Source organism: Rhinatrema bivittatum, chromosome 8 (assembly GCF_901001135.1).
Source record: "Rhinatrema bivittatum chromosome 8, aRhiBiv1.1, whole genome shotgun sequence".
In the NCBI taxonomy this organism is placed as follows: domain Eukaryota; kingdom Metazoa; phylum Chordata; class Amphibia; order Gymnophiona; family Rhinatrematidae; genus Rhinatrema; species Rhinatrema bivittatum.
In genome coordinates this window covers 203225784-203239225 of record NC_042622.1, presented here as the reverse complement: position 1 = coordinate 203239225, position 13442 = coordinate 203225784, and the positions used below count along the sequence as shown (strand labels likewise).

The 13442-nt window shown below is 44.4% G+C and overlaps 1 protein-coding gene across 8 annotated transcripts in view; it reads right to left on the bottom strand.

The window, feature by feature from the left end:
* CUX1 (cut like homeobox 1) overlaps positions 1-13442 on the bottom strand; it is a 1076531-nt gene that overhangs the window by 323163 nt on the left and 739926 nt on the right. The window lies entirely within an intron of this gene.

Here is a 13442-nt window from a genome sequence, read left to right as displayed (position 1 = left end):
ATTGCTACTATTTGAGGGGGACTGGACCATAGCCGCATAGCTGCATGTACACTAATTTTTAACTTTGGTGGAGTAGGGGGTCAGCCCTGATCCCTGCTCAACCTCCCTGTTTTTCCCAAGATTCTTTTTTGGGGGGGCCAGCGGCTCATTAAGACGATAGCAGTCCCTTGAGATTGGTGCCACCATTGTGTTAAAGGGCTACTAGGCGCATTCTTTTGCCCCTCGATGATTGGCCATGAGACAAAATATTGCACCATAGAGCCGCAAAGGTTTTTTTGAAGGAGGGGTTGCATTATTGTGGTGACAGACCTTGCGATAGTGGATCCCCACCAATGATAAAACTTTGCAACTTAGTGGCTTTATGCTTTAGATTGCGAGCCCTCTGAGGACAGAGAAATATCTATAATGCCTGAAAATCAGAATATAAAAAAAAAATATATATATTAATAGGATAAGGGCAGTCTTATCTACCGAAGAAAGCTAGCAAGTCATAATGCTAATTTAAAAAAAGCAAAAACTGAATTCCTTGAAATCTGTAGCATTGTATTTACCAATGAACATGTCTAATCTAGATTATGACACAGAATTACAATCTCACTCAAATGTATAATATCTTGGAAAATATGTCTCACAATTTAAAAGTTGTGGGTGACCTTCATATTGCACTTTTCAGGCCTGAATACTTTCGAGTTCCTGATAAACGTGCTAAGTATAATCATTGGTCACAGCAAAATGTCCCATCGTTGAAATCATAAACCATCAATAATGAAAGATTTTTTTTATATATTTTCTTTTGCAAGTAGAAACTTATTAGTATTTAAACTTATCTTGCGTGTGCTGTATTTGAAGACAGCAGCAGTAAATTCTGGGCGCTTGTGCACACCAACCTACTCGGTCTTCCTTTCTGCAATCCTTGATTTCAACCCCGACATTGCAATGTTTCGTATAAACATCCTTCAGAAGATCAAAATTGCTTATGCATCTCCATATTAAGCTGCTTAATTTCTAATAGCATATCAAAATTTTTACCTTAATTCATTTTCATTTCTGGACAGCCAAAAGTGGCAGACGTTTAGGTCTGCTAAAAAAAAGCTTCTTTGTAAAAGTAGATATTTGACATGGTCAAATAGATAACTCATATGGATCAAAAGGAGAAATTTAAGTTATCTGATAATTTCTTTTCCTTGAATCCTACTACACAAGTCTGGACATATGGATTTGTGCTCTCTACTGACAGATGGAAACAGGACACAACTTTCTCTGTGACAACACATTGGTTATTACCATGGTGTAGCTTCAGCAAAAGCCAGTATTCTTATGTCAAAGCCATAAAGGAAAAAAAAAATTGACTCAAAAATAACCTGAAAACAACATGAATTTCAATACCAAAAATGGTCCCTCGTAAAAGAAAATACCATCCAAAATTCTTTTGGATAATGAGGGGAAACAAGGAAAGGCAAAAAGAACACGTGAACCTCTAGTTTTCCTGTTATTGAGAGCAATCAATTTCTGTAATCAGAATATACTGAAATAAAAATTCTCCAGAGAGAATCTTGGATTAATATAGCAGGATTTAAGGAAAGGAAATTATCAGATAAGCTAAATCTCCTTATTATCCTGCTACATCAGTCCAGATTAATTGGCCTTGGGAAGTACCCAAGGCCAATTAATCTGGGAGGAAAGAAGTTTGAGCCAATTTAAGAACAGCAGAACTAAAAGCTCATCCTTCCTTACATGTATATCCAGAATTTAATGTTTAGTGAACGTGTGACTCCACCAATCCAGCAAACCGCATAGTGGTGCTGTAACTGGAACTCTGTGAAAGAGAGGTTGAGTGTGCTGATTCCAATAACACTTGAAGTGCCACTATGCTATCCTCATGTGAAACCGTTCATATGGTGTTACATGTATTAGAGATGCGCATTTATTGGAAACAAAAATGGAAAAAAGGACGAATGAGCAAATTTTAATTTCATATCAAACTAAATGAATTTTGTCCCATAAAACAAAAAATTGTAGTTTTTATTCATTTTCGGTAAAGTATCATAAATGGTGTGTGCTACTAACACTAGTCTACACCTCCACTCCAAATCTGGCTTCTTCGAAGGATCTGCTCAAATTAGCCAGTTTTCTATGCATGGATAAACCAATATATTGTTTTTCCTCAGATGAGCCACCACTAATGCTTGACATTTTGTGAACAGACTCGGTACTGCTGAGAGACCAAATAGTCTGGTAATCTGGTCTTTATTTGCCATTATTTACTGTTACAATGTAATGATTATTTCTATTGTGAATTTGAGATTTTTTTGCAATCTGGATGAAGGGGGATGTGTGAGTAGGCCTCCTTGAGATCCAAGGTGGACAATCAGTTGTAATCTAGAAGTAGGAGAATGGTTGCTAGAGTATTCATTTTGAATGTATTGCTTTTAAGGAACTTATTTTAATTCTCTCAAATCCAGAATTGGAGGAAGAGTCTTGTTCTTTTGGGGATGAGAAAGTATCAGAGTTAGGGTTAGCACAGAGCTGGGGTAGACATGAGCATTAGCATGATGCCAGCGACGCTTAGTCAGATAGGTTAATGATTGTAAAAGCCTATTTACTGCCCTTGAGAAAGTATGCAGAGAAGATTTCTGGATGACCTCATGATCACAGTTATACCTTCGCACAGAAGAAAGACATTATGCCCAACAGTTTCAAGGACATTTGGCATGGAACATGGAGATTAAATAACCACTTGCAACATAGGCGTGGGAACCAGGAGGGGGGGTGGGCACAGGGGCCATGGCCCCCCCCCCCCCCAAAAAAAAATTTCCACCAGAAGCCTCATTGATGGTAGATGGGATGCAACATATCTTTTCTACCACTGCAGCTCCCCCACTCCTCTTACTACTACTGCTACTTGAGTATCATGGCCTTGCAGTGCCTTGGGCCAAATCCTCCTTCTTGGCTGCCAGTGCCTGAATGATTTCATCAATTGCAGACAGCCAAGCAGGAGGATGCAGCCCACGTGGCAAGTCTGCAATCCTTCAAAAACAGGTCCAGCTGGGCCTCTGCAGAGTTTGTCCATTGACAGCAGAAGCAGCAGTCTAGGCCACCACAGAACCCATCCCATGGCAGCCAAAGAAGAAGTAACAAAAGGAGGAGAGTGTGAACAATTAGAGTAATCCTTACTAAACATGGTAGTGCAAACGATTAATATTTATTGCAATGGTGAAACTCCATAACTTCTTGGCATAAAACAAGGTCCATTAAAACAGAATATTGTCCTCCGACATGGCAACCATGTTTCGGCCAAAGGGCTGCATCGGGAGGGACCACGGAGTGTGTTTCAAATACAGTGAGTTACCAGCATGTGGCTTCTTATAGAAAGTGGGGATCAGATTGGCTTTGATGAGAGATAATTCCTGTTTGTTTTGATAGCTATGCATGGAAAAATGTTTCTCTGTGGAGCTGGCTTACCTTAGATATCAATTTTGTGCTTTGCTATATACTAGGATTATAATAAATATTATAGTACCACTAGTTGTTCTTTCCTGTGCCTGTATCTCACACATGCTTCCTGCTAGTCGTGTTAGTGGCTGTAACAAATTGTCTTGCATGAGAGACAGGAGAGATTGTACCTTCTTCTTTATCATAGGTATTTATTTGATCTTTGGTAATACTCCAAGGAAAGCAGAGGTTCACAGGAGGATAGATCGAAGTTTTATTTGAAACTATTCTGTATGATACTCAGAACCTATTGGTTGATGGTTATAAATGACCATTGATGGATAAAATGCTGAATTCTTCATCTCACTAGAACTCGATGGTAGTCAAAGACCCTGTGTATTTATTTCTATATGAGCTGTTGGAGTGACTTTCTCTGAGGTCTATCTCTAGCATGCTGTTTCAAAAAAGGTTGTTTGCAGAGACTGAAAATGCTGTTTTGGTATGGATGCACTGTATAAAGTCTATATGCATAGTAATATTGCATCTTGAAAGGTTGGTATTTTCTTTGTGATGCCATATGATCTTTAACCTGTGATTACAGTTTGGAGAGTTGTATAATGCTCTTAATTATGTTACCTGTCTCCCTTCTTTGTCTCCAAAGAGACTGTCTCCTGAGCAAGAAGCACCTGCTAGCTTCTCATGGACATCTTCTCATAATCTAGAGGCCTTAAACCATACTAACCTTCTTGTTCCTATAGCAATAACCAACACTCTTGATGAGGTGTTAAATTTGTCACAGATGGATTTAATGAGATGCTTGGAGTATTCCTCTGCCTCTGAAACATGAGATAGGATTTTCCCTTGGAGTTCAGGTAATAGAGAGGCAGAATCGTTTTTAAACTTGTATATAATGTTGTACATATACTGTGCAATTTGGAATTGATGTGCCAAAATTCTATTTTGCTGCATGGCCAATTGGTAAAACCTTTCCAGGAGAGGCATTTTAATAGAATTTTGATCTTTAAGTTTTTTGGAATACTGACTCCATTATTACTGAAACATGAGGCAGTTGTACCTTACTATGACCTAGGCAATCACTGAACCTCTATTTAAGGTCAATTCTTCCAGCTCCTGGAGGAATAAAAAATGGGATATTCTAAATCTTCATCTACAAGTCTTTTAGGACTTTGTGCACAGGCACTGCTGAAGGTTGTTTTACAGACTTAATATATTTTAATACTTCTGAAAGTTGTTTAGTTTGATCAGTTTCTTCCTGAATTGGGAAGGGGATGGACTCTGCCATTCTCTGTATAAATGGTGAATAAGTAAGATACTGTTGTGGCATGTTACTCCTCTTGGACTCCAGGTATGGGATCTTCTGGGATTTCTGGAGAGTCTGGGACAGACTGCAAAGATAAAGATTCAAAGGTCTTTATGTTTAAACGTTTTTATTGGGTTTTATAAAGAAAACAATACTATACAGGAGAGAGTAGACTCAGATCTCCCTCCGCAAACAAAACCCAACATAATACAACCGTTTCCCCCCCCCCTGTCCAGAACTCCCACCCCCCTCCCCCCGAGGGCAATACAGTAACACAATAGTAATGGAAAGTCGTATAAGGAGGCCACAATTGTATAGTCCATAACAAGGGATTGATCAGTCATTCAGTACCATGCTCCTGGCTCGGGGTGACAATCGTTGAAGATATGGACCCCAAACACTGGCAAAACGACGTCGACGGCCAGGGGAGCCACGGGCCTCCAAACCCTCCATGGTCATCAGAGCATGCAGTTGATTTCTCCACGTCCAAAAAGAGGGAGCTGCCGGAGATCGCCACGTCAGTAGAATTGTCTTCTTTCCCACCAAGCTCGCCTTTTGTATCAACATGCGATAGCCAGGATCTTTAACCCTAATAGGCGAGACGCAACCAAATAAAAACCACAAGGGGGATATAGGCAATGCCACATCTATCAGATCTGCTAAATAGTCCGCAATCCGGCGCCAGAACTCTCGGATCCCGGGGCACGTCCAAAAACCATGAGACAAATTGCCCACCACTCCGTGACAACGGACACAAAACGGTGTGGCAGCCACGGTCAGTTGATGGGCTCTCTGGGGAGATATATAAGCCCGGGTTAAAAACTTGTATTGCATCTCCCTAAAATACATGTTGGTAGAGATCCTGGCTATACGCCGAAAACAAACACGTAAAATAAAACCAGTTAGTTGAAACACTCCATCAGCATGCCAGCGAGCAACCAGGGTAGAGCAGACATCTACCTGAGCCCGCTTCTGAAGGGCCCTATAGTAGCGGGACAAGGAGGGTGTAGCTGTCGCCCCAAAATGGAATATATCATCGAGAGACTTATAAGTGGCTAAGTCCCTGGTAGCCGGAGATAAGGACTTAAGATAGTGATGTGCTTGTAAAAAGGGAAACACATGGGAGGTGCCCAAGTCATAAAGACCTTGAAACTCCTGAAACTGCATTAACGCCCCTTCTGGTGTCCATAAGTGGCCCAAATAGGTCACCCCCCTGGCCTCCCACATCCGGAACATGGTAGACTGGGAACCCGGCTGAAACTCAACATTGCCCCTGAAGGGCATGAAATAAGCACAAATGTTGGGAATCTGCAAAAGCCGAGTAAGACGGCTCCAAGATTGTCTGATCGGCCGTACGATCGCCAGATGCTTTATATCAGAAGGGAGACAACACGCTCTGGCCTGCAACACATAAGCAGGGGTCAGTGGATATAGCATGGTCCGATCCAAGGACAAGGGAGTATAATGGGAGGAGCCCTGCAACCAATTGCGCAGAAGCCGCATGTTACAGGCAAGGTTATAGTGAGCGAGGTCAGGAACCCCCAGCCCACCACCCCCCCAGGCGTTTTGTAGCCACCGGAGGGGAAGCCTAGCCCGGCCACCCCTCCACAGAAAACGGTTCAGGACTCCCTCTATACGGGCAATATCTCGTTTATGTAAAAGGAGCGGCAAGTTCTGCAGTAAGTAAAGCCACTTGGGGAGCAATACCATTTTAAACAAGGCAACTCGTCCCGTTAATGAAAGGGGAAGAGACCTCCACGCGGTAAGCGTAGTTTGGGTAAGACGAAGGAGGCGAGGCACATTAGCTTGGTAAACTAAGTCTGGGTTCGAGGGAAGGTACACCCCCAGATACCGAATAGTGTCTCCAGCCCATTGAAGCGGAAACCCAGCCCCCCAAGTATCTCTCAAGGTGGGGGGATAGGCCAAGGCAAAGGATTTGGCCGCATTAAGCCGAAACCCGGAAAAGGTCCCGAAGGTCCCCAACAGTTGTAAGAGTGGCGGCAGGGAAGTGCGGGGATGGGTAAGGAAAATAAGTAAATCGTCTGCAAAAGCCACATATTTAAAAATCCCAGATTCCATATAAAGACCCTGTACCTCCCGAGTGGCAGCTATCTTATGGAGCAGGGGCTCCAATTGCAGCAGGAAGAGGAGAGGAGAAAGCGGGCATCCCTGCCTGGTCCCCCGCTCAACCCCAAACTCCTCCGATTGCGAGCCATTAGCCACAATGCGTGCTCGAGGGGCTGTGTATAAAAGCTGAATAGCCTGCAAAAAGAAGCCCTCAAAACCCATGTGCTGCAAAACATAAAACAAATACCTCCATTCCACCCTGTCAAATGTTTTTTCAGCATCAAAGCTGATAGCAAGGTATGGGCAGGACAGTCGTTGGCTCAGAGTCATAGCCGCAAGGATCTTACGGATGTTAGACAGGGCATATCTTTGGCGTACAAAGCCCGCCTGATGTTCCCCAACTAAGGAAGACATGCATGTAGCCAATCTCTCGGCCAAAATCTTAGCCAGTAATTTGTGGTCATAATTTAACAAGGATATGGGGCGATACGATGCTGTCTGTAAGGGGTCCCCCCCAGGCTTGGGTATCAGGATAATATGAGCCAAGTTATCATGGGCGGGAAAAAAACCCCGACCCACCAACTCTGTAAAGGCCAGGGCTAAAGGCTGGGACACAGACTCCCTTAAAAACTTGAAAAATTCCGCTGAGAACCCATCGGGGCCCGGGGCCTTGAAAGACTTAGAACTGTGGATGGCCGCAGAAACCTCCGTCTGAGAAATAGGAGCGTTAAGCCTCTCCTTCTGCTCAAGGGTCAGCTGTGGTAAGGACAGGCCCTCACAAAACCTCTGACAGTCACCCGGGTCCCCTCCCTCAGAGGAGTACAATGAGGAGTAAAAATCCCGAAAACACTTTAAAATAGTGGGGGTATCCCGAACCACCCCTCCAGAGGAGGTGCAGAGTGCCGGAATATAGCGGCTGCGCCTGGCGGATTTTATAAGATTAGACATCAGTTTTCCTGCCTTATTACTGTATTGATATAATTTGTATTGATAATATAGGTAACTTTTCTTCGCACGTTGATGTAGCAGAGCATTGAGAGCGTGTTGGCTAGACAAATATATAGCCTTGTCTACGGCCGAATGGGAACGGATCCAAGTAACCCTGGCCCGTCGTGCCCGTACACTCAGGTCCAAAATGCGGCGGTCCAGGACCCTACGCCGCTGGGCAGTATAAGATATGATTTCGCCGCGTAAAACCGCTTTAGCGGTATTCCAAAATAAAATGGGTTGAGTTTCGTGAACATGGTTATTGGCCACATAATCTTTCCACTTAAGTAGGAGAAAGTCCTTGAACTTCTCATCCCGGGCAAGGTAATATGGGTAGCGCCAATGTCGTTGTGACGTGGCGTGGGACTGAAACTGCACCTCCATCCACACCGGGGCATGGTCGGAGACTACTATGCTCTCAATGCCCGCCGCCTGTAGACGATGAAAAGCGTGCGTACTCATAAGGAAATAGTCAAGCCTAGCAAAGGAACCATGCGCCCTCGAGAGATGGGTAAAATCACGCTCCATCGGGTGCAAGGTCCTCCAAACATCCAGGAGCTGTAATTGAGTCTCCAACAGAGTGGGACCCCTCCCGGCATTCGAATCCCAGCCCCGGCTCCGGGATGTATCCACCTGAGGATCTCGGACTGTATTAAAGTCCCCTCCAACAATTAAGATGTCTGATAGATAGGGTAATAGGTGCGCAAACAGACCCCTATAAAAACGGGGATCGTAGGTATTAGGCGCATAGACATTACAAAATACCACCCTGCAATTATACAGATCTGCAACCAAAATGATATAACGCCCCAGGGGGTCCTTAATTTCCGTGCTAATGGTAATGGGGAGCTGTTTATGAAAAAGAATAGCCACTCCCGCTGATTTGGAGGAGGCCGAGGCATATCGTACCTCCCCCACCCAGGTCCTACGAAGCTTTGCATGCTCGTCATCCGTTAAGTGGGTCTCTTGTAAGAAAGCCACGTCAGCGGAATGTTTTTTAAGCAAGGAGAGCACTTTCGTGCGCTTGATGGGCGAGTGAAGACCGCACACATTCCAAGAGAGCAACTTTGTAGATTTACTCATTGTGAACACCTACAGGGATAGAAGCCACAAGGTGGGATAGAATTAGAACGAAGAAGGCCCTCCCAGCCGAGGCCCCCCCGTATAGCAATCGAGCGCTCCATACACAAAATGCAGTCACCTCCATTACACACAACCCCCACTGTTGTACTTGATCGCCCCCGGCCCTCCCCTTCCAAACCCCCCACCCCCCGACCACCCCTCCCCGCCCCCTCCTCCCTTCACCCCCCCTACCCTTCCCCCCCCCGACACCTGTTGTGCCCAAATACCCTGTCCCCACTTTCCCACCACCCAGGCCTTCATGAAGAAGGCTAGAGATCCGTAGAGATGTGTACAGGTCCCCCCAATTAGAAATTATCAGGAACAACTCTCAATGGGATGCAACATACAGTAAAAGCTAACTATGCGTCAACTGGACGCCCACTCACAGGGCCACAGCCAAGGATTAGTACTCTGTAGGCCTGTAAGACCACAGCCCGCAGTCCGACCTTAAAAAATGCACAAACAGTCTGCAGACCAGGCCTGGTACAGCAAAGAGTCAATGAGGAAAAAAAACCTCCTCAGTTGTGAACAGTAGATGCAGCACCACACCATGGTGTAGTTGGATAGCATATGGCTTTCTCCGTGTCTTCTTCAAGGCAGCTTGTCAACAAATTGCTGAGCTTGATCCGGAGAGTCAAAGATGTAAGCAGCATTGTTGTGCCACAGCCGAAGGCGAGCCGGGTACAATAGGGAGAACTTTACCCCTCGATTATGAAGAGTAGTGCAGAGAGGCGAGAAACGCCGCCGGGCCTCAGAGACTGTAGAGGAGAAGTCCTGGAAAATCCGGATAGGTTTGCCCTGATATAAGAGCGGTGATTTATTACGGGATGCCCGCCAAATCTCAGCCTTATGGGCTGAGTTTAAGATTTTAGCAATAATTAAGCGGGGCCGGCCCGAAGTCGCAGGGCGGGAGCCTAGCCGGTGGGCTCTCTCTACCACCAGTTTCCCACCGAGCGCAGGCAGCTCTAGAACCTCCGGTAACCAGGCCTCAAGCAAGGGGCAAAGTGCCGTGTCCGCAATATCCTCAGCGAAGCCCAGGAACCTCAAATTGTCCCGACGAGCACGGTTCTCTAAGTCCTCCACCTTTTGTGTAAGCGCCGTGATTAGCTTCCCGTGATTCACCACGTTGCTCGACACGGCCCCGGCGCCATCTTCCACCCCCGACACCCGTGCCTCCAGATGATCAAGGCGGGGCTGCAGGGCCGCAATAGAATCCCGGACCTCCCCCAGCTCCGTGTGTAGCAGAGACCATTTTTCATCGAGCGCCTCTTTAATCGCGGCCTTAATGTCCAGGAGAGTGAGGGCCGGGGGATCCTGGGCCGACTCACCCGCTCCGTTGTCCGCCATTTTAGCTTCGGGAGCCCGCGGTTTGTCTTTGTCTCTCCTCCCTCCTTTGGTGGTCATCGCCGGCGAGTTCTTGCACCAGGTGCGGATGGAGGACATGCAAGTAAGACCTGGTAAGGCTCAAAAGAAGAAAGAAAAGCAATTTGCGCGCTACGATGTGCCGCGATGGGTGGGGGGCCTGAGAGCCTGAGATCCGCACGTCCTCACGGCTCAGCACATCACGTGATCTCTTCCTCAAAGGTCTTTATATCTGAATATTTTATTTGTAATGGAGAAATGAACTGAGTTTAAGAAGAGTGAGACTCTCCAACTTATTTTGGCCTATGAAAGGGATCAATTTTATTATGAATCGTGTAGGTTTGTTGCAGATTTCACCAATATCAGAGTATATTGCTGTGATGGTAGTGGGTTTTTGTTTGTCATGTAGTGGATTATGAAATCATGCTACACCTTTTGGACCAAAGCCATGTTGTCCTTTCCTGGTGGAAATCTGCTAGAAGAGGTATCTGACTCAGGTACTAGAATCAATGACTCTGAGGTCTCCAGCACCAATTTCCATGGCTCTAACCTTATCAGCACTGACAACAATGGGCCAGATCTTGGCGTAGGATTTGGCGACCATGTGTTTGGAACAGATTTCCATTGACTCAGATGGCATAGTTGTTGGCATAGATGAGATGGATGATAATGGTACCTTGGAAAATTTTTTTTTTACTCAGCGGATTTATGGGAGGAATTGGGCCCTAATAGTTATTTCTTTTTGTCCCAATTGGAGTGAGATAATAAGGAAGATGAGCCTTCATTGCTTCTCTGCCTGGGTGACTTGGGTTTCTTTCTCTTTTTAGGCTTTGGTTCCTGTATTTGAATTCCTTCAGAGGAAGAAAGCTCCGAAAATAATTTCAATTGCCTACATCTCAAAGCTCTGGGTAATATTTGGATACATGCCTCACAGTTGAACATACCATATCTTCCCTCAGCTGTCTCTTGTCCAAGCTAAACAGCCTTAACTCTTTGGCCTTTCCTCATAAGGGAGATGTTCCATCCCCTTTATCATTTTTGTTGCCCTTCTCTGTACCTTTTATAGTGCAACTATATCTTTTTGAGATAAGTCCGCTTTGAAATTTGGTGTATCTTATGCACACATTTACCAGCTAACTTGAGCGTGATTTGACAAAATTACCCTCTAAATGTCCAAAAGAATATTTGCAGCAAAAAAATATTTTGGTTTTAGTTTTTCTTTATACATTTCCCCCATTGATTTTTATGGAATTGTGCCATGTAAGTGTTTTGTTTTTTTTTTAATTTATAATATTTTATTGACAATCAACAATAAACAACATTCCAAAAATGCACTGCAGCATATAAGATTACACAGAGAATACCATTCCTCGTGCATCTAACTCAACCTTAAGAACCTGGAATTGTCAATATACATTTTTTAATTATTATTCCCCCCCCCCATGTAAGTGGTTTTGAACAAATTGAAATGAGGCAATATGGGGACTGAAATTAGATCAAGTGGGAACATACTTATTGCATTTCCTCTGCCCAATTCCAAATGTTGGTGAAATCAGGAGAGTATATATTCAAAGAGAGTCAATAAGTATCATATATATGGTAATAAAGCTGATATAATATCATCAATCCCAAGCCAGGGAGTTTAACACTTATGTGCCCATTTGCCTAAACATAGCATTGAAAATCTATCAGTCATCTCAAAATTTAAGGTCTTCTGATCAAAATGTTTTCAATGTGCCATCTGTGGAATTGTTATATCTAGCTGTGGTGTGGGGCAGGATGTTTGCAGTAGCGGGCTTTCTTCTTTGGAATTCTTTGCCCCATTATTTGAAAGCTGAAATACACACGTACCTTCAAGAAGCAGCTGAAGGTTATTTTTGCTCAAATCTTCGAAATGATATGGTAATTATATTTGGCAGAAGGATTTTATTATGTATTTATTTGGGTTGATCTCTGTATTAAGATATTGGGTGAGATTTCTTGTCCATAGTCAATATTCCCTGGCAGTTTGAATGAATGTTAGTTTAGGGTTTTTATCCTGTTTTTGTGTTTATTATGTACGCTTGTTACCAGTCTAGAATGGGAGATAGTACATTTTTTAAAATAAATAATAAAGATGCTTGGAGGTTCTTTTCTTGCATCAAAAACATTCTCTTCTTTGCCAGGAACTGTTTTGTTATGTAGACAAGATGTCCATTTAAGCTGATCAGAACTTGTTCCAGGACTATGCCAGCTTCAATGGGCCCAAGGAAGAAGATGAGGAATGAAGACTTTCAATTTAGAGGTCCTAGAGAAGTTGGGTTGGTATCAGCAAGCTATAGCTCCCCAGAATCCAACCAGGTCTGTTGTATTGGCCGATTGGTGATGGCCTGGAACTGTCAATGTTATTCTGATAACATGCTAAGCAGCCATATGTAACATTTGTATTACCTGCTCCAGACAATAACAAATATGTAATTTTTGTCCTTAATTATAATGTATTGAATACCAACAGTTGAATTTTATTTTATTTTAAACTATTTAAAGTATATAAATACATTATGTAACTTGGCAGTTATAACATAGGTGTAATCCCATTATTTTAATTGTCTGAGGAAAGTTTTCAAAGCAGTTTACCTGGGTATTGGTGTGTCTGAAAATTGCCCTCCTTAGAGCAGCTAAAAAGTGCACATGGAATTCATAAGGCATATAATTTTACTCACATTTAAAAAGTAATCCCAGCACTGGGACAGATTTTCAAACGGGTACGCGCATAAGATACGCATGTATTCCCCGAAAACCTGCCCCAAACTCCCCCTGCGTGCACCGAGCCTATGTTGAATAGGCTCAGCGGCGTAGGCAAGCCCCGGGATGCGCGTAAGTCCCGGGGCTTTGCTAGGGGAGCGTGTTGGGGGCGGCGCGACGTTCGGAGTCATTCTGGGGGCTGTGGTGCCAGCCCGGGGGTGTTCCGGGGGCGTGGCTGCGGCCTCTGGACCAGCCCCCGGACCGGCACGCGCAAGCTACGCCTGCCTTGGACAGGGGTAACTTTTCCAACAAAGGTAGGGGGGTTTAGATAGGGTTGGGGGGTGGGTTAGGTAGGGGAAGGGAGGGGAAGGTACGGGGGGGGGGGGGGGGGGGGGTGGAAGGAAAGTTCCCTCCGAGGCCGCTCCGA